Genomic DNA, 27,821 nt, shown 5'->3' with positions numbered 1-27,821 from the left:
TCCCAGCAGGTACTGGCTGTGAAGCTTTAGGCAACGAAGCTGAGCTCCAGTTTTTGTCACATTTTGAGTGATGTTACTGATACCTACATCATAGAACTGTCATAGGGTGGTGAGAAATCCTGACTACAAAGCACTTAGAAGAAAGAGTACGGAGCACATAATTCATGCTCCACAAGGATATGTTGAAAGAAAGAAAGAAAAAGAAGGAAAGGAAAAAGAAAAGGAAAGGGGGAGAGGAGGGAACGACCTCCACAAAGAGTGAACAGATGAAAAATCCCCGCAACTGTTACCAGAGTCTAATCTTGAGGATTCGTCTTCTCTAGCTATGACAAAATTAGACGGACTTTGACCTTTTGAAGTTAAATTCTCCCTCTGCACTCTGTTGTTTATTGAGAAAAATATGCTCTTTAACTCTTTTTAAGCCGTTACCCTGAGGGAGATGCACGGATCTGCCTTTCCATGTCTCCTCATCGGCTGATGTGATTCTCATCTTTCAACTGCTCTTTTGTACCTTTGGGCTTTGCTGGGCTTCATATCCTTTATTAATCTGAAAATTATATTAACTGGGCGCCTACTAGTGCAGAGAATTACAGCTAACACAATATTGAAACAACATGGCCTTTTCAACTCTGCCTTCCTGTCACCCGGGATTTGGCAACATCAAGGTAGCACAAGGTGAAGTGGTGGGTTAGGAGACCCACTGTGTGGAGCTCATGTACGTGGGCATCTTGTTGCTGGAACAGGGGCTCTGAATAACAGGTCCTTTCATCTTTCTCAGAAAAGCTCAATGTTGAGCTCTTGCTGTATGCCCGGCACTGTGGGGGATGCCAAGTGGAGTAAGACTCAATTCCTTGCCCTCAAGGAGCTGGCTATTGAGTAGGGGGAATTAAACATGCAGATAAGAACAAACTAAAGAAAGTGCCACAGGAGAAACACAGGAAAGTGCTGGAGGTTTCAAAGGAGGGAAAGGGTATGTCAGGTTAGAGATATTTATAAAAGAGTATTTTCATTCATCCATTCATCCACTCAATGAAAAATATTTATTGGGTGCCTATTATAAGCCAGGCACTAAGCTAGTTATTGAGAACAAGAGATAAATGACCCGATATTCCTAACCTCAAAGACTGAATAGTAAAGGTGAGAGGAACACATATGTAAAAAAAAAAAAAAAAAAAAAACTGTATCAGTCATCCATTCATTCATCTATTCAGCATTAATTGAGTGTTAAATTCCAAGCTCAAGGGTGAAGTAAAATGATCCCTCTGGTTAAAACAAAAAACAAAAAACACCATAATGTAGTTTATGTGATAGGTGTGTAAACAAAAAATTTCAGTATGTGTGTTAGGTGCTATGATAGGCATGTTAATTGCAAAGTCACAAGGTGGAGGGTGAAGGGGCAGTTAATTATTTCTGGGGTCAGGGAAGGCATGGAGAGGGTATTAGAGGATGACAGACTTTGCCAGGTTGTTGTAGAGAGGTGAGGAGAGGCTCTGAGGCAGGTTGTACGGCAGTATGGCTGGAATAAGAAGGGAGAGGAGAGATGTGTTGGAGAGGGAGGCCAGGTGGGGGAAGGCTTGTAAGCCCTGCAGCTGAAAGAATGGAATGTCAAGGAACTTGTTAGGAGACCAGAAAGATAAAAACATTCAATTAGGGAGAAACCGCATTCCTCAAGAAGAAGTTCCCTTTTCTTGGATTTTGATAGGTACAAACAAATGGAGAGAAGGAATTCCAGGAGGAGAAAACAGCTGGAGCCAGAGGCAGAAAGCTCACACGTATACACAACTGACGAGAGGAGTGAATGCCTGTGGAAGCAGCTTTTCCTGTGTGTCTAACTCAGTTCACTCTATGTATCTGGCCCTGACTGTGACCATGGCATGAATTTTAGCACAGCAGGGATGTCCCCCATCCACTTCTCTCTCTTCTTCAAGGTTCAGTCTTGGGATTCAGAGTTTTTTTGAAGTTATGAGGCCAAATGTGTTATTAAATCCTCCAGAACACATGCCTAAGAGCCCTGTGACACAAAGGGCCCTGAGGCTCCAATGCAGAAGTTACCACTGGGTTCAGCTCCTCCTTCCAGGCTGACTGACACCAAGGCCTCTGCACTGTATTGGGGGCTGGGGAGGCCGACAAGGAACATGCCTGTTTTCTCCTTCTGAGTTTGGAACTAACTGAGAAATAAGACCAGGAGGCAGACCACCGGAGATCAAAATATCAGCTGTATTGATAGATAAAGCTGACCTGAGCAGTGTGGCTTGACTTGTAGCCAAATGGGTTCCTGAAAACGCCCCTCCTGATCCTTGCTAACCCTGCAAAGCCGGCTTGGCCACACTCGCCACACGGCCAACCAACATGCAACTGTCCTGTGGACAGCTGGCTCTAAAAGGACACACAGAGAAAAGGCAGGGGCACATTCATCAGTCGGGTAAGTCACCCCTTCTCCTGGGGCTGAGAGAAGCCAGGGAGTTCCACCAGGCCTTTCCACTTCAGGGGAGTGACTTGGAGATTCCCTTCTTTCTGAGGAATGGAATGTCAAAAGCAGGGAATACCTGTGGATCTCATCCCACCATGCCTGTTCACACTAACCTCATCTTCTTTGCCTTGTGGGATTTTTATTTTCTCCAGCCCAAGCACTTAGTGGTTTTCTTCTAAGTGGGAACTCTTTCTCTCAAGTCTGCAAGCTCCTTAAAGTCAGAAAGCATCATCTGGTATTTTAAAAAGAAATCTCTTCCCTCTTACACAGACTAGGAAGAAAGGGAGAAGGAAAGGAAGGAGGGAGTGAAGGTGGGAGGGAGTGAAGGTGGGAGGAAAGAATAGCCTGAGGCTGGTGGTGACTCTCAGTGACCGGCTTTTCAGCTTTTCCCTGGCTCCAGCTGGCCCCCAATGGCTCGGCCCCCGCAGCTGGAGTCAGAGTCTTCAGCTGCAGGCTTTGGGACCAATCCTGAGGCCTCTAGCTCCTGGCCTAGTCTCAGGTCATCCTGTTCCTAGAATGGGGCTCCTGCTGCCTGGGATTCAGTCTCTGCCAAGTAACTGTCTTCCTTAAATTCCATTTATCCCAATCAGCCCTTCTGGAGATAAGTTCTCCACCAGCACCTTCGCTCTTAAGGCAGAATCTGTGTTTCTGGCTTCCTGTGCTGCCTGCTTGGGAAGATTCCTGCCTCTGGCAGCGTGAGACTGCAGCACTCTCTTCCCTCCTTCCCAGTCCCCCTTTTTGATGGGCCCTTCCCTGATCATTTGTACTATTCTCAGCAAGTCTCTATAGTATCTGAGCCTCTGCCTTCCCTTTCTGATTTGGCCTGTTTGTTGTCGCTAGATCCCTGGTTCTGACATCGGGAGGCTGATTTCGTTGAACAAGTACAGTGACACGATCACAGGTCCAAATTAGGGCTGTCATCCACAGGAGGCACCAGGGGAAGGCTGCGTTACCTGCCTAGTCCAGGGATGCTGCTCTGGGAGCTTTGGAACCCACTGAGACCACACATCAAATTACAGGAGCAGCTGAAGCCTGCCATCTATTCTACTACTCTGTGATTCTCCTTCAGAGCAGCTTACAAGCCACAGAAGAACTCTATAGCTGTAGCTGTTCATCTTTTTTTTTAAATTGAATTTTTTTTGAGCTTTCTTATTGATTTTGCACATTAAAAAATTTTTTTTGTGGCAGGGGTGGGGGCAGGTGCTATAATTAGGCTTATTTATTTATTTTTTAATGGAGGTACTGGGGATTGAACCCAGGACATTGTGCATGCTAAGCACTCACTCTACCACTGAGCTATACCCTCCCCCCTTGTTAATCCTTTTTGATTCATGAAGGCCTTGGGGAATCTGATAGATGCTAAAACCATGATCCCTCAGGAAAATACACTCAAACCTTCCACACACTCCAGGAGAACCCTTGTAAACAAACAAACACCTTCCCCCAAATTTGAACAACTATTATGCAGCATGACTGTCTTTCTCATCCTCTAGACTTGCATCCAAAATGATTTCTGGCTGTTCCCAAAGATCAAATCCCTGAAGGAACGAGATGTTCCAGTGCTGAGGAGGTCCAAAAGAATGTGCTGTAAACTCAAAAGACATTTCCACAAAGAGCATTCCAAAGATGTTTGAAGAAAGCCAGGGTCCCTGGAAAGCACAGCTTCTCCAGATGACCACCTGGAAGAGGGGAGCATCTGTGTTCCTGTCCTGGTTGGCTCTTAAACAATCAGTCCCTTTCCCAGTCAGGCAAAGCTCATAGAGAGTTTTTGGTGTGATAACTTCCCGTCTGCTAATTCGATGAGGGACAATTTGAGAGCTGAGCAGATACTGCCTCCTCCATGCAGGCTTCAGGGACTTCTCCAGGCAGTTATGTGCTTCTTCCTTCCTGTCTCAAAACTTTGTATAAATCTGCCTCTATTTCACCTCTACCTCTGCCAACAGACTTTGAGTACAGACCTGAAAAGCAGACACTGGCTTCATGCATTTCATTATTGGACACCAACTAAGCGACTACCATGTATAAGCACTGCAGACACCATGATGGACAAAAGTGTTGTACACTCTAAAGAAAAGGCAGACGAACAAGACATAGCATGCCTAATGCTATCTTCTGGGAAATACAAGATGCTTTACTGTCCAACCTGTCTCTGGGGGAAGGGCACCTTTTAAGCTAAAGTGTGATGTATATCTTCCCAGGCCCAGCACAAAGTATGTGTTCAATCTTAAACATTTCCCTCAGCAAAATCCTCTGTGTTTTCCGGAGGGCTCACTCACTGACAGCAACTGCTCACTAATTTAAGAGTGGCTGTGGTGAACCAGAGCCTGACTATTTGGAAAGCTAGCTTGTATCAGGTTCAGCTGGTTACCTCCTTTAGCTTTTTCTGAGATATCTGTAAAGTGGTAGGAAGAGCAGTGGATTTAAAACTCCTGGAGGCTGTGGTCCTGAGGCTGTCACTGGCTACATTAGTGAGTTCTTGGGCCCCTCACTGTATTTCTGTGTATTCATGCCACCTTCCAGAGCAAAGGAAGCTATCTATGAAAAGCTCTTGTCAAACTTAAGCACGTAATCTTTCCATCTATCCATCTATCTAATCTTATCGCCTTGCTGGTTCCAGCTTTGCAAAAGAGAAGGACGGGGTGACCGTAAATTTAAGAGAACTGACAAGGGCACTGCTTTGTGGGGCCTGTGCTTCAAGCATTTTGCTGCTTCACATGACCTGGATTTGGCAGGGAGGGGGCAGTTTGAATTCCAGGCGGGCTAAAAGGCCTTGGCTGAGAAGCTCCAGCGGATTTTACAACACTGCAGGGAAAGGCTTCCCAAGGAGAGCTGGGAGGGAGGGGTGAGGTGGGTGTGTGTGGCTGCAATTCTGCAAACTGGGTAAGGGTAGGAGGTAGGAGAGTCCACAGAAAGGCAGGATAAGGTAGGGCGAGGAGAAAATCGGACAGCTCCCTTCCATCTCCCGCCAACAGCTGCGACTCGCAAGCCACGCTATCTCAAACCAGCCTCCCTACCGCTGTCCCTACCGCTGTCCCCGGCCTCCCAACGCGCCCGGAGAGATGCTCGTGGAGCAGGGGTCGCCGGCCACCCGCGCACGCACACCACTGCCGACAAACACTTTCTAGACATGCTACAGGGCCCAGATCCCCTCCTTTTATTTCCAGTTGTGCCTCAGGTCCAATCCACTGCAGTTTTAGAGTCCCTAGGCTGTCGGGGCGCGGTTGGGGTAAGAAGAAACCAGTCGAGAAGTGCTCGGGCCTGGAACTGCAACTCCCAGAAGACACCGCACCGGCCCCGCCTTCTTGTGGGCGGGGCCGGAGGAGCCCAGCGGCTTAAAGCGGCGAGAGCTCGTCCCGGGAGTGCTGGACCATGAGAAACCTCCCCCCCCCCCCGCCCCCAGCCCTCGCCGCTTTCTGTCTCTAGCTGGGCTGAGTGGGGAAGCTGTGGTGTCTTTCCGTTTTTGCCTGTTTGTACCTGAGCTAGCAAGCAATACGCAATTAATAAACTATAGTCAAGCGCGTTTAGAGGCTTCTCTCAAGTTCAGCAGCTTGCTGCTGTTGCTTCAGAAATTCTGAATTGTCGACTTAGCAAATGAGAACCTAAAAAATCGCTTGTGTGTTAAATTTCTGTAAAATGAATTATTTTCCCTACCATGTAGGAGCAACTTTCTTTTCTTTTCTAGTTTGCAGGTGGCAGTAGCTGATGTTTAGTTTCACTTGTTTTTTTTCTAAAGACTCAACACAGGAAATAAGAGGGGAGTCTGTTTAAAGCAATCCTGCAGTAAATCATCCTGAAAAAGTAAAAGCTTATTAGTTGAATTGATGAATGCTCTACTTTAATTTTCAAAGTTTTAACTTTTGCAATGAAGAGTCTCAAAATGTAGCATACTTGAAATTCTATTTTAAGGTGTGGATTTTAAAATCTACTTTTAAATTGTAAGCTAATCTTTGAATTGGATGTAGCGGGTGAAGTGTGAGACTGCTACTCTTGTTTCTTGCTTTAGGGAAACAGAGAGTGACGACTGTTAGATGGCATGAGGAAAGCTTCCAGAATAGTGCTATTGGGGTCCCAGGCCCTCATGACTATACAGGGTTTCCTGAACAAAGTCGTTTCTTGTGTTAAGAACTTACTTACGATTTTACTGGGTTAAGGCACTAAAATTTAAGAACTTTCCATTTCTCTTCCTGCCTCAAGTCCTAACCCTGATTTCTCACAGCCACTAATAAGCCACCTCCAAATCCCAACAATGAACTTTTGTTTTTTGCAAACAACTACAGTTTAAAGGCCTCAAAGGAAATCAGTTCAGCACTTGAATGCAAGATAGCTTTAGAGTTTTTTTTTTTTTTTTGGAGTGGGGGGATGTCTCAACTTCAGTCTGCTGAGATTTATGACTATATATGCATTCAGTCTGTTTAGTGTGGCATTTGTCGATAATATGAAATTCGCCAACTTTGCCAGAAATTAACAATTTGTATAATTTTGTATTTGTTCTTTGTGTGGGGAAGCTCGGCAAAGACAGACTGAAAACTGGAAATAATAGTTGATGTATAGTGATTTTTGAGATGACTAGAGAGTAGCTATTGTGCTCAAAACAAGCCCTCCATACATTCTGAAACATTAAATAGGGGAGAAAGCAATACGTGTGATATTTGGTAATATTTAAAATTTCTCCAAATTCTCAAATGATCTCTTTATAGTCACAAAACAGAACATGTTTTCTGGCCATCAGCTCTTCTATTAAACATTCAGTTTATCAAGTCTTAGGCAGCAGAGGAAGACAAGAAAGCATAAGATATAAGACAATGTTATTGTGTACAAGAAAATTTCAAGAGAATGTACAAAGTATTAACACTTGTAAAAGAGGGCAGCTGGAAATAAGGGCAGTATTCAGCAATCAAATTTATTCCTATCATTAACAATAAAGGGCAAACATCAGTCTGACAAAAGATACCAGTTAACAGTAGCAACAGAGACATCAGGAACCTAGAATAGATCTAAAAAAAGATGTGCAGGATTTTAATGAAGAGAAGTATAATGCTTTATTGAAAAACATTAAGAAAACATTTAAATAAATGGATGGATACATTGTGTTCATGGATGAAAGGATTCTATTTTTATAAAGCTATCAGTTTTCCACACATCTATACATGTAAGGCAACCCGAATCAAATTCTCATTGCGATTTTAGTGTATGTATGTTTACATACACTAAATATTAGGTGTATTTAGAATTCCATGTGCGACTCCACAAGCTTATCTTAAAATTTATGTAGAAAGTCAATGGTTCACGAATAACATTTTTAAGGATAAAGTGGGGGCCCTACTACATATCAAGACATCTTATAAAACTGTAGTAATAAGACAATGTGGTATTGCTGCTGGAATAGGCAAATAGAGCACAGAACATGACCTATGCCTATCCAAGGACTTATGTGATGGGTCATTGGGAGAAGATGGACCATGGTGCTTAGAACAGTTAATCACATGAGATATGTGATAGGTCACTGGGAGAAGATGGACTATGTAATAAATGGTGCTTAGAATAATTAACTACATTAAAAAAAACTCAACACACTAACTAAATAAACAAATACAATTTAGATGAATTAAAGACTTAAATGTGAAAAGAAAACTTTAAAACTTTTAGATGTTCTCTTATATATCTTTATAAACTTATTCTAAGAAAGGAGTTCTTAGACAAGCTACATAAAGTTTAAACCATGAAGGAAAAAAACCAGGTAAATCTGATTACCTTAAAAACAAGTAAATCTGATTACCTTAAAAACAAGTAAGCAAGTAAGCAAACAAAGAAAATGTCTGTACATTAGAAAACTCAAGTGAAAAGGCAACGCACACACTGGGAAGACACAAAGAGAGGCCAAAGATTAGTATTCAGCACATTTAACTACTGAAAATGACTTAAAGACAAATGATGCACTGTAATGAGACAATACAGTGATGAACAAAGATATGATTTGGCAGTTCCCAGAAGAGGGAAACTGAAAGGCTGATAGTGAGATGATGCTCAAGGAAATACTAATTAAAACAAGAAGAACGACAAAAACGTTTATCTGATTGGCAAAATTAGTAAGATCAATAATATCCAATGCTATCAACGATGTTGAGCACCAGGAACTCTCATCTATGCTGATGGTAGTGTAAATTGGTTCCGTTTGGCACTATCACAAAAAGTCGATTACAAAGCAATTCCACTTTGGACACATATTCTAAAGAAACTCTTGTACATATGCATTAAGTGATGTGTTAGAAAATATTCATAGTAGTCATGATGATGATAGCCTGAGGTAGAAAACAATGAAAATGTCCCTCAAGAGAAGTATGGATAAGAAAACCAATTCATTCAGTGAACTACTATAAAGCAGCAAAAATGAATGAATTAGAACTGCATTATCAACATGTATAAATCTCAAGGACATAATCTGTGCAAGAAGAACAAATTATGGAATGATGTGTATAATGTCAGCATGATACCACTTGTGTAACATTTGGAACATACAAAACAATACTAGTCATTGGACACTGATATACAGAGAGTATAAAAAATGTACATCAGATTAAGAAACACCAAAATCAAGGGAAAGGAAGGAAATAAAATTGGAAGGAGCTTCAAATGTGTCTATAACATCTTATTTCTTAAAACTGTCCATTAAAAGAAAAGAAAAGAAAAAGATGGACTGACCTGTTTGGTGAACTGAAGTTATACTTATATTTTCAAATAACTTTGTGAGTTTCCTTTATATTTCAATCCAGTGAGCCATTACTCTGTAGAATCCCTTGGCACTGAGGACTAAGGCCTGTTGGGTTCTTGCTGATGGCCATCTGCCAGGCTTTCTGTCTCCGCATTTCTACAACACAGCGGGGCCAGTGGGGATAACATGGTGAGCTGGCACCGTGGAGTTTAAATCTAGCTGAGAATCCTTATTCCACGAGCAAGACAGGTGGAAGCTAAGAGCATGGCTCTCTACCCCTGATCTCTGGTGGATGCCAATAGAAGCTTCAGTTTTAAACACATAAACACCTCATCTCTCCATAGGAACCTTCCAATCAAAATGGGCAAATTAATCCACTGGAGTCCCAGACACTAGTGGGATGGCAACTGAGCCAAATTCTTGAACGAAGGTCTCTTCTCCCCTTCTGCAACTGGTTTTCAGTTTTAGAAAAGGTGCTTTTGGGGGTGGTGAAATGGGTGAAGGTGGTCAAAAGGTATAGACTTCCAGTAAGAAAATAAATGAGTCCTGAGGATATAATGTACAGCATGGTGACTGTAGCTAATAATACTGTATTGCATATTTGAAGGTGGCTGAGAGAGTAGATCTTAAAAGCTCTCATTACAAGAAAAGAAAAACATTTTTGTAACTATATGTAGTGATACATGTTTACTAGATTTGTGGTGATCTTTTTGCAATATCATTATGCTCTACACCTGAACTAATATAATGTTATATGGCAATTATATCTCAATTCAGAAAAAGGAAAGGTGCTTTTAATATTTTTTAAAGAGTTAAAATGACAAGAAATCCACCTGTAGAGAACATATTATACCTTGCTTTACTGAAGATACTTCACTGTGAAAATTCAATTTGGCTGAAAAGTTTTAATCCTTGTCTTATTATTTCAGTAGCACAGAGTCACTATCATTGGCTGTTGAAAAACGTATCCAATCTTCTTCTCCCCCACCAAACAAGAGCATTTGGAATGAACACTTCATAGGACGTACTGGCTCTTTACCACCTTCACCCTTGTACCTGGACTCACAAGTCCTCCTGGATTCTCAGGTGATGCATAAGCCCTCTCCCATTTATCAGCAAACAAAATTTATTTATCAGACACCCACATTTGTACAGTGCTCTGCTGAGCACCTAATAAATGTTTTTAAGAGACAGTGTCTTTGGACAGAGCTTGTAAACTAAAGTAGTACCAGTTGGACAGGCTGTTCTGTCTTCCCTCTTTGGTCACACTGTCTTTACTCACCCCTTGTCACCAATTGCAGAAGGGGAGAAGAGACCTTCATTCAAGAATTTGGCTCAGCTGCCATCCCACTAGTGTCTGGGACTCCAGTGGATTAATTTGCCCATTTTGATTGGACCTGGAGCTAGTAACACCCACCCACATAAACACCTGAATTCATTTTATGAGGCCTTGCCCCATAAGTAGTAAAGCCAAAAGGCATTCACTTGTATAAACATGATAAAGTTCTAGTGTCATACAACTGAGATAAATAACAGCAGTTCAGAGAAAAAAATTTCTTAGTCAACAGAGATATGATCAACACAGTTTAAGGTGAGGAGTCAATTTCCACCCAAAAAGAAGAGTGATGGTCCTAAGAGTGGGTTTCTATCTTCCAGCACGTTCGTTACTCTAGTTAGTCAGTGTATAGCCTAGGCTGCCTCTGTCTTGTGAGAACGGCTTTCATCTCCCAGGCAAGTGAGGAGAAGGACTTCGGTCTCTCAAAGAGGTGATGTGGTGGGGCTTTCTCGTTTGAAAGAACAGGCAGCCGGGCAACTCTTACTGAGGGTCACTGTGACTTGGCAGCCATGTGCATGGGGGCAGGTGAGGGCTGTCAGTAAAAGGCACTGGATGCCTCATCCCTTCCCAGGGAGAGGTGAGAATACGATTCGTTTCTCTATCTTTTGTTGGTGGAATGTAGAGTATCACTAATCATCAAATGCCGACTTTCCACATGCATAGTGGAATCCTTGGTGAGTGGAGGAGGGAACTTTTGTCTTTGGGTTCATTCTTCCACTTAGAGAGCTGGGAAGTTGAATGTGCTTCACAGCATGGCCATTTCTGACTTGCCAATACTCTATCCATATGATATCAAAAATATCTATTTCCTTCTTTCCTTTCTTCTTTCCATTTTCCCTCTCCCCTAGTTCCTTCCCTTCCTCCTTCCTCCCCATTCACCTAATCATCCATCCATCCATCCAGTTATCCATCCATCCATCCATCCATCCGTCTAGTATTTAGTGAGTACTTTCTATGTGCCAAGTTCCTTTGACCAGTGTCTGTGGTCCAGAAATAGAGAGGGCGGAGGCCTATTCAAAGGCAGGGGTGGTGGGGATAGAAAGTAAGGCAGAGAAGTGAGTGAGTTGACAAGACACGGTAACTAGTAAGAGGTGAAGGATGATGATGGAGGAGTCAAGGATAACACCTGACTGGAAGTTTTTACCCCCTATTTTGCAGAGGTCCACAGTCTCTGCCAGAAACTCTGGAACGTGGGTACCACTTGAAACAGGCAAAGCGTGGTAAGTACTGCCGTCTTTCTATGTATAGTTATAATGCTTAGACATGCTGCCCCCAAGGTCCTGTTGGGCAAGGTTTCACTTGATATCCGTAGTCAACCCATGTGCTACCACACAGTGATTGTGCATCAGTTTACATAATTTAAAGTTATAAGACACTTAAATGGCTGAACTGTGTAAATTTTAAATAAAATTCTGAATCCTCAAAATCACATGAGAAAAACTAGTGAAATATAGAACAATCAGTCCAGGGGACCAACTCCAAAGGCAGAGAATGCTGATGAAAGAGAGAAAGTATTGGAAATAAGACACATAAAAATGCCTTGGGACTAATCATACGGAAATGCTGAGGGCAAATCATTAACAAACCTAGAAAAGCATAACAAGAAATATTTGTTATTACAAAGAGTACCTCAATTCAGGTGTTAAAAATTTACACTAAAGGTTGTCACGGTAGGAGATTTTCTCTGGACTCTGTTTGAGACACCTCCTCTGTCATAAGAGCTTTTACAGGGGACACAGGCAGAGGTCAGAGCTGCAGAGAATATACACAGGAGGACAGCTTAGTACAGACATCTCTATGTGGCTGGATGTAATCACAAACAACCATATGTTGCTCTCTCAAGAGCCTGATTATTGAACTCATTAAGTGCATCTAAGAACATAATTGTTAATGTTGTTTATAATGAATTTCATGAATAAATAAATGCATTAATACGCTCGTAAAATCTGTTAAAATGTGATGGCTGGTGGAGGTGCAGAGCACCAGGGGAAGAGAAGAGACCCAGGGACAGGAGAGTATTCAGCTGGGAAGCGCTGCGGTGTCACGCTGGTGGTTACTGCCTGTGTCCCGCAGTGTGGCACAAACATGGACACACGCCAGAGCAAGCTGACATTCCCCCCTGCATGTTCTACTTCCTAAGGCAGGCACATCTCCTATGGTAATTTTAGAAAGATTTCTAGTAATGAGAATCAAAGCAAAAATAACTCAAAAGGAGAATGCAGCTAGCAGAAGCGGAACGTAAGTCACCGGAATCCCAATCCAGCCATCTTCCTTCTGCCTCACACAGCAATTTAGAATGTTGCTTTATTTATTTTTATATACAGCCAAATTCACTCTTTTTAGTGTTCAGTTCTATAGGGTCCGAAAAATGCATAGAGTCATGCAACCATCACCAAAATTAAGTTGCAGAACAGTTCTATCCTGTGCTGCCCCTTTGTAGTCAACCCTTCCTCCCACCTTTAACCCTGGAAACCAATGACCTCGTCTCTTGTCTTTAGTCTTGCCTTTTCCAGAATGACGTGCAAGTGGAATTCTATAGTAGCACAGCAACTTTTTAATTAGGGGATTTAAAACAAAGCAAGCTAACAAGAACAAAAAAGCCCAGAGCCTCTTCCCTGAATATTCCAGTTAAGTCAAGTTTAATGGGCCAGATCCCTCACATCTTCCTAACGCTTCTTAAAATATTTTTCCTGATTGAAGCAACTTTAATTTCTCTTTCTTTTGGTCCTCAGCCTCAGTTGCTTAAGAATTTGAGGGGTAACTTTGCAATTGTTTCCTGCGTGGTGATTTGAGCTCTACAGAGGAGGCCTGCTTTGCTGTATTCTGTCTGGGATAGAGTCAAAGCTGTGTTTTTCTAGAAATGTTATAAATAAAGTTCAAACTAAAGAGGAGAACTCATTTCATGGAATTCAGTTAGGATTTTCCTGAAAGGGAGCAGACAAAGAAAGGTGTGGGAAGCACAGCGAAGCACATAAAAATTAGAAACACTCCAAGGGTCCTCTTTTATGAAGGTCAGCCTCGTACATAAAGGAACATAAAACTCCTGAAACAAAACTGCAAGGCGTGCAAAGGAAGGCCAGCACCCATTGGACGCACCCGAATGAACACCGTGAGGCAGACAGACCAGCTCCGGGTACAGCGTGAGTTAACTGCCTCTCTGTCCATCACCCCTTCTCCTCTTGCTCTTCATGATCCAGAACACATTAACTATAAAAACAAATGGTACAGGAGCTGGATTTTACCTTATCTCTCCCTGGGCTATTATTGCTTTTTTAAAAGTGGATTTGGGGATATGTGTTTGTTTTGTTCTATTCCACGAAGCATGGAATTTATAACACTGCCTAGTGTGGATCAGGAGGGGGTGAAATATATTGCTACTTCCTGCCTCCTCCGTCTTCACTGGTAGTGTTTACCGTGCATCCACTGTGGGCTTTGATCAGTGCTATCTTAGGAGAGTTCGCTTCTGTCTATTATGTCATCTTGCTTTCCCGACCAATTACTAGATCATCTGTGTCAAGCCACTGCGTATGCCTGCTAGTTTGGGCTCTACCATTGTGTTTATCACCATATCAGAGGAACAGTAAACGGCACCGAGGGGAACACTATATAAACACAGTGATGGAGATAGTGGCGTGGCGACTCGTGGGGGCAACATTTGCATAAGATTCTTGTGTTTTCTCAGCAATCAAGTTGTGATCAAATCAAAGCCCTGGCAGAACATTAATATATAGTTTTGTTTGTGAATGCACTATATGTAAAGTCTTACCCAAATATATTACAATTTATTAATAAAAATAAAATAAAATTCGGTTCTCCATGCAATACATCTAAAACTTTTAAGATAGGATAAAGTAAATTCATGAAAATGATGGGTTTGATGTACAATCTCTGGCATCAGATGGTGAAGCAGATGGTTTGTTAGTACACAGCAAAGAAGACAGCATGGGTTTACTAAGAACAAACCATGCTAAACTAACCTTGTTTCCGTTTATGATGGGGTTGACACTGATAGAAAAGAGAAATTCCTTAAAATGAATGTATCTTGATTTCGTTAAGGTTGAAATGTTTCCTTGTGGACAAGATGGAGAAAACTTACCTAAATGATAATGTGATAGATTTGTTGCTAGTTGAACAAGTGATTAATGGGCCAGGTCAACCTTGAGGGACGTATATATGCCTTAGGACTCTTCCTTGTTCCCTGGTTTTATTAATAACTTGAATAAAATGTGTACATACCTTTACACAACATTTTGAGAGATACTGAATATAATGAACATTAAAATCAAGATTTTTTTAAGAAGAAAAAAAAAAGACTGGAACAACACCCTAAACTAATCAAAGTTTTTTAACAAAGACAAATGTAAAGTCCTAAGCCTGTACCTTAAAACACGCACAAGTATGGAATGGAGGTAACTGACTTGTTAGTTCATGAAAAGAAGACATGAATATTTTAGTCAATTTCAACTGTCATGCGAGTCAGCTGTATAAAATGGTTGCTGAACAAAGAAGAATAGTATCCGTATCAGTCGGAAATGGCCATCCCACTGTACTTTCTAACGGTCACACCCATCAGTAGTACTCTTTCTAGAACTACGTGTCTGATTTTAGGAAAGACATTAACTGGAGCAGATCCAGAGGATCTGACCACGCTGGTGTAAGTCTGAAGATTCCATCATGGGAAGAATAGGGGGAAAGAAGCACCATGTATTGAATGTCTACTTTGAGCATAAGAGAGGAGTAAAGGCTGGAGGTAAAAAGGAGGATGGAATAAGAATAGGTGAGCTTCCTAGGGGTTTAAATGATTAGTAAATGTGCAGAAAGTAGCCCCAGAACACAAGTTATCTGGGACAGGGAAAGAGTCAAGTAGGGCATTCTATAGCTCTCCAGCCCTGAGTAAGGGTGAGGGGTATGTGCCTGTGTGTCATGCGTGCTTGTGTGTGTGCACACACAGATGTGTGTGTATGTGTGTATGTCCAGGTAAGTAGGTAGCTAGGTGGTGATCAGAGCGTATGTCTTAGTTTGGGCTGCTATAATGAAACAGCACAGACTGGGTGCCTTATAAGCAACAGAAATGTATTTCTCACAGTTCTGGAGGCTGGTAGTTTGTGATCAGGGTGCTAGCATGGTCACGTTCTGGTGAGGGGCTTCTTCCAAGTGGCAGACTGCTATCTTTTTGGTGTATCCTCCCAGGGTAGAAAGAGGGTGAGAGAACTCCCTGGGGTTCTTTTTATAAGGACACTATTTCCGTTCATGACCTAATTACCTCCCAGAGACCCCACCTCTTAACATCATCACATTGAGGGTTAGGATTTCAACATACGAATTGGGGGCAGGCGGACAGAATTCAGCCCACAGCAGCGTGTACTCCTGCTCCCCTGCTCCCACGGTGGCTTCCCGCAGGACAATCCTTTTTGTCCTCATCATTCCATGTTCACTCGTCACTAATTTAGTGCCAAGACTCATGGTAGAAATTGGAGATACAAGGTTGAATCAATCCATTTTCTACATGAAATGAGCTCACAGTCTAGAGGGGGCAAATGGGCACTGTGCCTGCAAGCTGCCCCCTGAGAGCTGAGAAGTAAAGTTAGGAAGCTAGAGTCACTCAGTTATCAGTGTGGTGACTAAGTGTCATCTGTGCAGATTTTCAGAGCTGGAGGGGATTTGGGACATCTGCTCAGTGCATGGTTTTCAGACAGTGCCTCATGGAATCCTAGGGCTTTTGCAAAGCTTTCCTTAAGGCTTGCTGTGTGTGAGAGGGGGACGGAATCAGAAGATGTGTGGGGTCCATCCTTACTCACACGTCAAGCAGAGCAGCTCTACTTCTGTTTTATTTGTTCATTATCCATTGAATTCACTTAAACAAAGGGTAGTGCTACTGCTAAGCGTCTAACCACGCCCCAAGCCCACTCAGGAAGATAGTGAACAGTGGCCAAAAGATGTTATAATTTACTTGATGTAATTAAAGAAATGTTTTTGCTGTATGCATATTATGTGCTTATAAAGGCTACAAAGTGGATTCATTCAGTGATTTATTGAAATACCTAATAAGCCAAACCTGTGTGCTTCTAAAATCATCTTAAGGATTTACCTCAGATGTTTAGCTTATTTCCTAAGACTTCAAACTCCCCGAGGGCAAGAACTTTGCCCTGCTCATTTTTGTTTCTCAAATGAATAGCAGTATGCCTGATATATATGGGCATTCTAAATATTTGCTGATTATATGAGGAAGGAATTAAAACAATGTATTAATTGGACCCAGAACAGATCTTCTGGTTATGAAAAATAAAATAAAATAAAATTCTAAAACTTTATTCAATTTTCATAAACCAAATAAACTGATATATATATATATATATATATATATATATATATATATATATATATATATATATATATTCATTATACTATGTTAGCAGTAACTATAGCAATCAAATTACATACCGATTGGTGTGGGAGAAGACTGAACATTTGGCTCTGAAGCAGCATCATTTCTTTCATCGGTGAGCACCCAGTTGCCCATCTCTTCTTAGTGAATCCTGGGCTCTAAGTCATAAATAATGATAGATTTCTGCCAAAGGTATTTCCACAGAAAGGATATATAACTTCCTTTCCCGTGATGCAGTGACTCAATAAACAGCTACCCTTGTGAATTCCAGTTAGGAACGGCTTTTGTGCTTTCTGGTCAGACTTTTAGGCAAATATCAAATCTTTAGGATTCTGTACCCATTTCTGAGTGTGGGCTGGAAGCACTCAGACACAGCTGGAAGCACTCAGTGACCAACTGATCCATGACTGGCTTGAGCTTGGCCAGACTGAAGCCTGGACATTGTGGTTCTCCTCAGAGAAGGTGCCTGTTGGGTGTGAGATAAAGACAAAGGACTAGACAGTGCATGGAAAGGGGGCTTTTCCCAGCTTTACCGAAAGTGTTAACGTATAAAGCTGCTGCCAGTACACACACACACACACACACACACACAAAACCAGTGACATATTCACAGAAAGAGTCTTTAGTAAAGAATGGAAGCCAAGATTTTACGTATAGACTAAAAAGGGGGGGGAGCTGACAAGCAGTAGCTATGAGTTATCCTGAGAAAGTAAGGACAGGCCCCCAAAAGCTACGGGAGTGCTTAAGGATCCTGTTCTTGATTAGCAAGTCATGACTCTTAAATTTTATACAGTCTTTTAAGGCCGCCCCTCTTATCTAGAGTAAATGGTATATTTTACAAATTGTTCCTCAGACTCATGTTCATATATTCTGTGACCATGACTTTATAGGAAAATATGATTTTCTTAATTCTAGGTAACTGAGTTGTATAGCCAAGAACAATGAGACAAGTAGCTTGGGCATATTGCTTCTCCCATGAACATGAAATGGTGCTGGAAGACAGAAACCTACTTTTAGCTAAGAAACTTATGTCAATAGTACCTGTTCTCAAGACAAATCCCAAGTCTCAGAAATACCCTCTATCTTTTCAGTGACACTCATTCTTCCTCTGAAATTGCATTTCAAAAGCTGGGAACCATATTTTATTCTTTCATACACACTCATTACGTATAGGACACCTATTACATGCCAGGTTCTGCAGATACATTAGTTAACTAGCTCCTATCCTTATCTTCAGGAGTGTGCTGGGAAAATGGGCAATGATTTCTACTAGTATTGCTGCCTAAAAAGTCAGCCCAACTTAATGCTGAAAACAAAACCAATACTTTATTTTGCTCACAAATCTCTACTTTTCGCAGAGTTCAGAGCATGAGCTCATCTCTGTTCCATGTCTTCTGGGGAAGTTCAAAGGCTGGGGGCTGGAATCACCTGAAGCCTTGCTCATCATCCTGTCTGGAGGCTGATGCTGGCTGTAGGCTGACAGCCCAGCTGGGGCTGTGGCCACAACACTCTAGTGTGGCCCTTTTGTGCAGTCCTTCCACTTCTGCACTGCATGATGATCAGTTTCTAAGAATGAGAATCCCAAGAAAAAACCTGCAGAAATTGCATGACCTTTTCTGACCTTGCTTCAGAAGTCACACAGCATCACTTCTGGTTAATCTAGGATTAATACCTAATTCAATGGTAGGGGTCCAGGAAAGACTTCCTAAAATAAATTATTATGTAATTAATTTCTGAGGAGCATTAGTCAGGAGAATGCAGGCAGCATGGTGAGAAGAGTGGTACATGAAAAATGAGCAAGTTTACAAAAGTACAAGTAATTTGGGAGAGCCAGATGTAAAGTATGAGAAGGAGTGACAAGCCTGGAGAGGTGGCTATGAAAGGGTTTGCAAACCATTTTATGGGTCTGGACTTTATCCTGCAGGCTGTGGGGGAGATATTGAAGTGTTTTAAGCAGGGAATGACATGATCAGATTTGCATTTTATAAGAAACACTCTACTGTAGTGTAGAGAACTTAGCATAGAAGAGGGATGGAGCAAGACTGGCAGGAAATGATCAGTTCAAAGGCTGTGGGAGTATCCAAATAAGAGATGATGTAGGGGGAAGGTATATGTCAGTGGTAGAGCACATGCTTAGCATGCATGATGTCCTGGGTTCAATCCCTAGTCTCTCCATTAAAAGAATAATAAATGAATAAATAAACCTGATTATCTCCCCTGCACCCCCAAAAAACTTAAAAAGATGATGATGGAGTGGGTTAAGTTCGTGTTGATGGGGGTAGAAAGAAAATAATAAAATCAGGAGATCTTAAGGGTTAGAATTGATGGGACTTGGGGATTAACGGTTGGTGGGAAAAAGAGAAAGGAGTCAAGGGTAAGAAGATTTTTGCCATGAGTAAGCAGGTAATATTCACTCTGATCTGGGACAGAAGAAGAGGAGCATTTTGGGGCAATGGGATAAGGGGATGCTGGTGAATTCTATTTTGAATTTGGAGTGCTTGTGGAACATTCAAGTGGAACTATTCAGCAGTCAATTGGATATGTGAATAGAACTTATATAGGAAAACTGGACTTTGAAAAAAGATTGGAGAGTCATCGGCATGTGCAGTTTATAGATGGCACTTGCAGACTTACGTGAACAGATTAAAAAGAAAGCCAAGAAGAAACCCTGAGTTTCACTAGTTTTTAAAGAATGGGGAAAAGGAAGAGAACCAAACAAAATGGATGGTAAAATAAGTTCAGAAAGTAGCCAGATAGCCAGGAAGTGCGGCATCATGGAAGCCACGGGAAGATTGCTTCAAGACGAAGAGAATGGTGAGCAGTAGTAGAGGCTGTAGAGAAGTCAGATCACTTGAGAACTGAAGAGCTTCTGAGTAACTGAGACAACTGGGCCCCTGACAGTTTTTTCCTGCACCCTTTACATGGGTAATCTCAGGGCAACAGGGCATCCCAAGTAACTGACAAAATCAATTTCAATTATCACCGATGAATAATATGTAATTTAATTGAAGATTTTGTGGGGAGGTAGAGTTGTAGTTGCATACTACCTAGCAAAACTTGATGAAAATCTTTTTTACCCATCTCTGTTCATTCTCCAAAATTTCTCTTCCTTTATCTCTTCTCTCTTCTCTATGCACAAACCTCTTTCTACAGTTGTTCCTATACTACCATCCTCCAATATTTTATCTCTTGTCTTATCTTGTTTTCTCTTCGCTTTGCACTTTGCTTTGTAGGGCCATTAGTAATAAACAATTTTTAAAAAGTAATGGTTGTGTTTAGCAGTCTGGAGTTTCAAAGCTGACTATGCTAAGAGCCATATTAATGTAGTGGTCGAGATAGAGGGCACATTATAGTTGTTGAGAATAAACTGGACTTCTTGATAAACATGTTAGATTAACCATCTACATTTATCTCCATTCCCTTTTCAAACCTCACTAAAATGACAGCTGCAGCTTCCATTAAAATGTGCTCTTCAGGCCTCCTGCTCTTAGGAGCATAACTCACCAGTGTCCGCAGTTGCTCTAGATCTGCCACTACCTTCATGTCAAGGTCTCATTTCCTATAAGCTGTTCCTGATGGTACATAGTAGGGATACTAATGCAAGCTCATTACTATGAAACTCCTCCAATAAGAGACATTAGCTTGAAGGCTCCTCCCTGGCTTGATCAAAGCTTTCTTGGAACCACAGTGTAGTTCTGGACTCTTCCTACTCAGGCCTCAACTCCTTCCCTCCTTCTTCCTGCGGGCGTCCAAAATGCATGGCAGTTGGAAGTCTCTGCTTTTCCCCTTTCCCCCAAATAAATGTCTTGTATGTATTCTCCAATCTTGGCATCTCCTTCTCAGAGGACCCAAACTGACACACTTGTAAAATTAAAAAGGCAAAAATTCACAAAGTAAAAGAGATAAGATGATAGAAGGAGAGAAATGTCAACAAAGTTCTGAAAGATTGAAAGTTGGTGGATGAAAGGTAACGGGCTTATAGAGGAGAAAGATGAAAACTAGGTGCCAACAGAGGGGCTAGCCAAGAGCAGGAAGCTGATTTGACTTGCAGAGTCTTCCAAAGGCTCAAGAATCAGAGCATAATGTACTGGGGTGAGGCTGAAAATGCAAGGAAGTTTGTTGAAAAGTGCATGAACAGCAGTAGATCACCAGATTTCTTCTTTCATCACAAGAATCCAAGTGAACTACCTCTCTGATTAATTATCTAGTAAGGAGACTGGAGATACCAATTTTGGGAACACCAGACATAGGAGGAGGGTGATTAATTGCAAGTCTACAAACTGGTGAGAACGCCCCCTACTCCTAGCAACTAGTAGCCCACTCCTTAAGAAAGCCTCTCAGAATGTCAATAGCGAAGTTTATATCTCCCAGATAGGAGACTAAAGAATTTGTTTCTAGAGAAACTGGCCTACCCCAAAGAAAATAACTAGTGATACCATCTTTTGGAGTCCCCCAAACACAATCCTTAGGGCAGGAACAATCATCATATAGTGAAATCCATCAATCCATATGCTCAGTCTCCAAAAAACACAGACAAATAAATGAAAAAATACAAAAGCAGCTCAAAGGAAAAGAGAAATGACACAGTGGCAGGAGAAACATTTACATATAAACCTTTTAGTTACTAGGTTCAGAGAAATAAGAGTAGTTTTGTAACCATGAAACAAAAATAAAATTCCCTAAAAAAGGAACAATCAGAAAATAAACAATTTTTTTGAAATTAAAAATATGAAGGCAGAAATAAAAAATTAAGTAGTGTTTGATGAATAAAGTTGTGGAAATATCCATTAAAGTAAAGCAAAAAATCAACAAGATAAAAATAGGAGGAAAAGTTAAGAAGAAAATGGGACAATCAATCCAGGAAGTCCAATTTTGAGTAAAAGCAACTTCCAAAAAAAGAACCAAAAAGAAGGAAAGAAAAGAAGGAGGAGGAGAGGAAGGGCATTATCAAATAGAAGAAAATGTCCCAGAATTTAAGTCTGTGTCTCCAGGATGAAAGGGCCCATTGAATGTTAAACACAATGAATGAAAAAAAGACCTACACCAAGGCACATTTTTGTGAAATTTCAGGACATTGGCTCAAAGAGAAGCTCTTAAAATCTTCCAGTGAGAGAGGGAGAGGAGAAAGAACAAGAAACTGATCATATACAAAGCATTAGGAACCAGAATGCCATCTAACATCTCAACAGTAACCATAGACTTCAGAAAATCATGAAGCAGTGTTTTCAGCATTCTTAGGGAAAATGTTTTCCAACCTTAAATGCTATATTCAATCAAGCTACCAATAAACTATGAAGCTGGAATAAAGATATACAATATCTTTATAAACATTTACTTCCAAAGCAAGCTTTTTCAAGGAGTTACTGAAGGTTATACTCCAAAAAAAAAAGAGAGAGTAAACTAAGAAAGAGCCAAGTAGAGTGACCCAGTGCAGGAGAGATATGAGTCTCTGTATTAAGAGGCCTCCAATTAACTCACACATAAGACACATCAGAAGCCTCCTTCTGCTACCATCAATTCTTATCTAGATTCCTCTTTTGTCCAGTTCCAACACTGCAAATTTGAGATCCTAACCCTTATACAATTCTTTTACTGATGTCTGAATCCCTTCTTATTATCAATCTACTATTATAATGACCTGGTACTATTATAATGACCTGGTCCAACAATTTCCTTAATTAATTTATTAACTCACTCACTTACTGAGTGCCCACTATAGTACAGTTGAATCTGAAGAAAAACTATGGGGAACAAATAGGCATGAACGATTTTTTTTTCTTTTTCTTTGCATTTTTGTAAAGCCTTCCTTTCCCTGAGGTCAAGGTCTGATTTGAAGAGGAAGTTAGCAACACTGGGGTCTGCACATGAGTTTCATAATTTTGATGTGTATTTAAGAAACTGTTGGTACTTGCAGGCCATTTGCAGATGCAGTTGATGCCCTGCTTCTATTCCCTCTGCTCACTCATGCTCACTGGCAGCTGCTGTAGAGTTTCCAAAGCATAGAAGGAGTCCCACCTCAAGCACCTGCTTCTCTTCTTCTCTGCTTAGGGGCTTTCTTGGCACCTTGAAGGACTTGCAGAGCCTCAAAGAGGCTCTGCTGAGAAGTGCGGGGGCAGCAGCACCCCTGGGGCTGAGGCCAGTTCTCAACTGATGGGAGATAGAAGTCAGCGGATAAATGCTCCAGTCTTCCCATCACCGGTGGAATAATTCTAGGCAGGGCTGACTCTACTTTTGCATGATTTGAAGTTGGCTGACCTTGAGAGTGTGGGGGAGCAAAATTTGCCACCCCAAAATATGTCTCTCTGGCATGAAGGTAATTTTAGGCTGGTTGTTTTCATTCAGAAACAGAAGACTCAAAAAGACTTTTTTTTTTAAACCTCTTCCTTAACTGACTAAAAGAATTTAGATGAAGGGCCTTGTCCAGGTAAAGCATTATTAATAGCGATCTCTACAAGGAATATGGGCTAAGTGTGCTGGGGAACTTGGCAGGTCCTGGGACCAAAGACCCCTCTGTGTCCCATTGTCTCTGCATGGCATAGCAAACATTTGTTTACCAAACATTTGTTCTTCCCTTCTTGCTGTAAATTGTTTTTCTCCCTCTTGTGGTCCAACCCCCCTACCCACTTCTTCTCTCAGATGGCATGTAAGTCCCAATTGCCTAACTTGTCCTTGGGCATCATACTCTTATGGAGTTCCCATATGCACATAAATGTGGGTTTTCTCCTGTTAATCTGTCTTGTGTCAATTTAGTTATTAGGTCAGCCAGAAGAGCCTAGAAGGATAGGAGAAAATTTTTCCTCCCCAACAGTTGGCATAGCTGGCAGGATTAACTTCACTGGTTGACACCATTTGCTCTGAGGCTGCTGCTGCTAAGGAATCCAGCCAGCAGACTATGAAAGTTCGTAACACATTAGTCTCCCAAATCCCTGCCTGCAGGGTCTGTTGGAAGGCAGAGTGGTAAGGGCCCTTTATTTTCTTTTACTAAATTTAGATTAGCAGGAGAAAATTTTTGTGGAACTAATTCCTTAGGTTACAGTGACTCTGGTAAAAATTTGGTCAGTGACTACTCTTGATTTTTATTGATCTTTTTCCTCCCAAAGATGGTCACTGATTTTGTCTCATCTTTTTGTGTTGCCTTGTTTTATATATTGAGATTTTAGCTTTATGACCAATGAGAATAGCCTCTTTGATTTCCACCAGCTGGCAAGTGCACATACTGTAATGTATTTGGTGGTCAGTAGACTGGGATTCCAAACAGGTCTAGTCAGTTTGTCAGAAGCACAGGTAACAACCTGGGCTTACAGCTGGTGGCTCTTTGTTTGACCATGCTAGCTCTCAGGAGGAATTTGTCATAAGGGATCCCACTCCAAAAGGGAACCTTGTTGTCTCAATGTTTATTGTCTTGTTAGTGCTGGTAAAGTCCTATTCTAATAGTGTCTGCCTCCTGTCACAGATTAGTGGGTTTATGATTGGAGATGTCTCATATTCTTGTGGGTAACCAAAGACACCATTTGCATTACACCATTCTAACCTCATGTGACAACAAGGTCTTTGCTTTCTTAAACTAACTCTGGGAGTAAACTTTCTGGATCTTACAAGGGCTGCATCTTTTGCACTCTCTTGTGGGATGGTTCTTGAATCTTTGGTTAAATCATAAAAAAGCTTATTGGTTTGAGTTGCTATTTGAGATTAATATAAGATCCTACTCATCAATGGCCAGATGATGGACTATTTGAACTGACTATATTTGAAAGAAAAAAATAATTTTTAGAGACCTGTTATCCTAAGCAATTGTTTTATTGATATAATGGCTAGCCTTAGGGGACTTCCTTAATAAGATGGAAGGACAGAAATTAGGACAAAAATCAAAGTTTAATTAGACCACTTCCTATTTATATTTAGACATTTGCAGATATTGTGAAAAATCAGGACATTGGAATTATAATTGTACTGCACTTAAGAAAAAGAAGAAAAACAAGAGGAACTATTGGGCAAATAAAAGTAATCTTAAATGTCTAAGAACTGTGGTCTTAGAAGCTATAAATATCTACCCCCAAAAAGATGACCAAACAAAAAACTGTGGGTTGTACCCCATTTGAAGTTAGATATGACTGAACAGAAAATGTGGGCTCAACCCCAGTTGTAACTAGGGTTCTACCAAACTGCAGCCAGTCCTCAAGGAAATTACAACTCAGAATTACAATGGCCATTAGGAGGAACATTCCAATTAGATAAGATCATTTAAAGAGTGTACTTAAAAGCAAGGGCTCCCAAATCAAACAAACAAATGAGATACCTATTTTAATTGGTAAATAGGAAACTCCAAAAATGCTCAAAATTCGAAAATAATTTGTTGAAAGATTTGTTGTAAAAGGCAGAAAATAAGATGGGAGGCTGCTGGTCTGACTGAACTCATAACCATGGCTAATATTCGGAGCCTAATAAAAAACATTTAGGCCTCCTCCCCTACGTTAAATGTATCCAGAGAAAAAGAAAAACATTCCAACATAAGTGGATGGGTATGTCAGTCTTTGATAAACAAATCACCTCGCTGATTTATCTCAGAAGGCTTATAAATATTCTCATCTTAGGAAACAAAAGTCTTTCTTGGAGGAACTTGCATTCCTTCCCTGTACCTCTGAAATGTAAACATTCTACAAACTTCAGGGAGGTAATTCTTATGAGAAGAAAAACAAAAGGGGAGGAAATGGTTATTTGAAAATAGAAGTGAGTGAACATTCATGTGTCTTCACTACCAGTATTAGTAGTAAAACATTTTAGCCATGTGAGTAGATAAACTTAACTTTTTCCAAATGCGAAAACAAAAGTTGGATTCGATTGCTCTTTTGTGAACCAGTAAGTTTTGTACTGTTGTGCCTGTCTCATGATTTAAAAAATTTTAAACAGAAGCTGTAAGATCTCTGTTTATCTACCCATATATATGTTTATGTGTGTGTCTATATATGTACGTTGTAGATGTGTGATATTTTTCTAACTCTGGACAGTATTACTAAAATTAATTTGTAAAAGAGCGCTATTTAATTTGCTTAAACAAATAAGCACTTATAAAAAAAAAATCTTAAAAATACAATAAAAACTAACCCAAATGTTTTTCAGGTTCATGTTATCTAGGATTAATCTTTAGCAAATAAAAGCAAGTTTAGTGTTATAGGTTTCATTAAAACACACATATCTTTAGCATTAGCAGCATTAAGTATAATAATTTTATTCTATCTAGGTTTACTAAAAGTCAAATAAGCTTATGTTATCTCTGTCACAAAATTTGTCAGCCAAAAAAAAAGCTCTAGTTGATGGTTGACTTTGTTTAATGTCTAATGAAGTTTTCATAAGTAAGCTAAACATAATTTTTTAGAATAAATAAAATTAAATAGATGTAAGTAAGGTAAAATTTTTAGGTAAACTTTTAAATAATAATTATGTCTTATGGTGTGTGTGTGTGTGTGTATATATATTGGTTAAAGCTATTGGTTAAAAATAGCTTCCAGAATCTTTTTGGTTGCTAGAAACCTTAAATTTCTGCTAGGTTGAGTTAAATAATGAGTTAAGTTAAATTCATTGAATATCAAAATCACTTCCAAATAAGATAAAATACTGAAATATTAATTGCTAAATAAGTCTAAGTTTACCTACTTTTGACCTCTTATTATGGAGGAACTAATGATATTGGAGGAACTAAAACTTCATGGTAAACCTGTTTTATGCCAAATTGAAAAACTATGTTATGGGAAAACATATGTTTCTAAAAATTATGAAATATATTCACACATCTGTTAACCAAATGACTGCTGGTCTAACAGTTCACAATTGCTTACTTCTTAGTTTTCACTAGAAATCAAGGTTTCTAAGGGTTAAATATTCTAATTCTAATATTTTGTTTTCCAGGTATAATAGAAGCCTTCCCTCTTAAGCTAACTATGACTTAGAGCAATTTGGTGAATTACATATTTGTAAGCAGAATTGACACATTTATCGTTTTCTCCTTACCTGATTCCTCCAGAATTCAGAAATTCTCAGTGGGTATTCTTATTTTCACAGCAATGTAGTTATTTGCATAAGTACAGTATGAATCTGTTCTTCTTGTAACAGCACAGAATTGGAAACATTGGTTATATTACCAAGGCTTTGACTCGAATATCATATTTGAGAGAACATGCATAGACTCAGATATGACCAGACAGCATTAAGGAACTAAAGTCAGCGTTATGGAGTCACTAAAACCCCTTGGAAGAACAGCCTAGTACCTTGCTTAGGGTTCCCAGCAGTTTCACTAGATGAGTAAGGAAGTTCACTTCCTGGCAGATTCAGGAACCTTGAGATATTTTAGGGACCTCAAGAAAAGAGCAATTTATTCAAATCTATAGGTATTGCAGGCAAGTCTAATGGTAAATTCTTGGCTTGGCTTCCTGGCCTTGAAAGGCATTTAAAAGTGCAATGTGAAATTCTTTATGAAAGATTCCAGCAAAGCAGATATAAAAGAGTCTATATGGTCAATTAATATGGTTGCTGCACTTTTATAAATAACCAGACCAAGTTTATTGAAATTGGATCTATTTTTGCACACAAATTACTCCTAATGTGGTTATCTTTGGTAAAAATGGGGGTAATTTTAGAGAGAAAAAATCATGCTTCAGTAATATACTTGTTGATATAAGATTCTAGTATTGTCTTTTGTCTATGAGGTTTGTTTTCTACCAGTAAACATTCTAGATCCTGAATTCTCCCAGTCGCCTCTTATCTGTCTACAATTCTCTGAGTTAATATTTCTAATTTCTCCCATCCTTTTGCTTGAAATCATTAAGAACTAAAACTGTCCTTTTTTCCTGAAGCCCTGCGAAGTGAAGCTAGATGACTTGATATAAACTTCAGAGAAATCATCACAACAGCTCATATTTAGGCAATC

The sequence above is a fragment of the Vicugna pacos genome, chromosome 4, assembly GCF_048564905.1.
Source record: "Vicugna pacos chromosome 4, VicPac4, whole genome shotgun sequence".
NCBI classification, from domain to species: Eukaryota; Metazoa; Chordata; class Mammalia; order Artiodactyla; family Camelidae; genus Vicugna; species Vicugna pacos.
Note: the sequence above shows the minus strand (reverse complement) of the source record.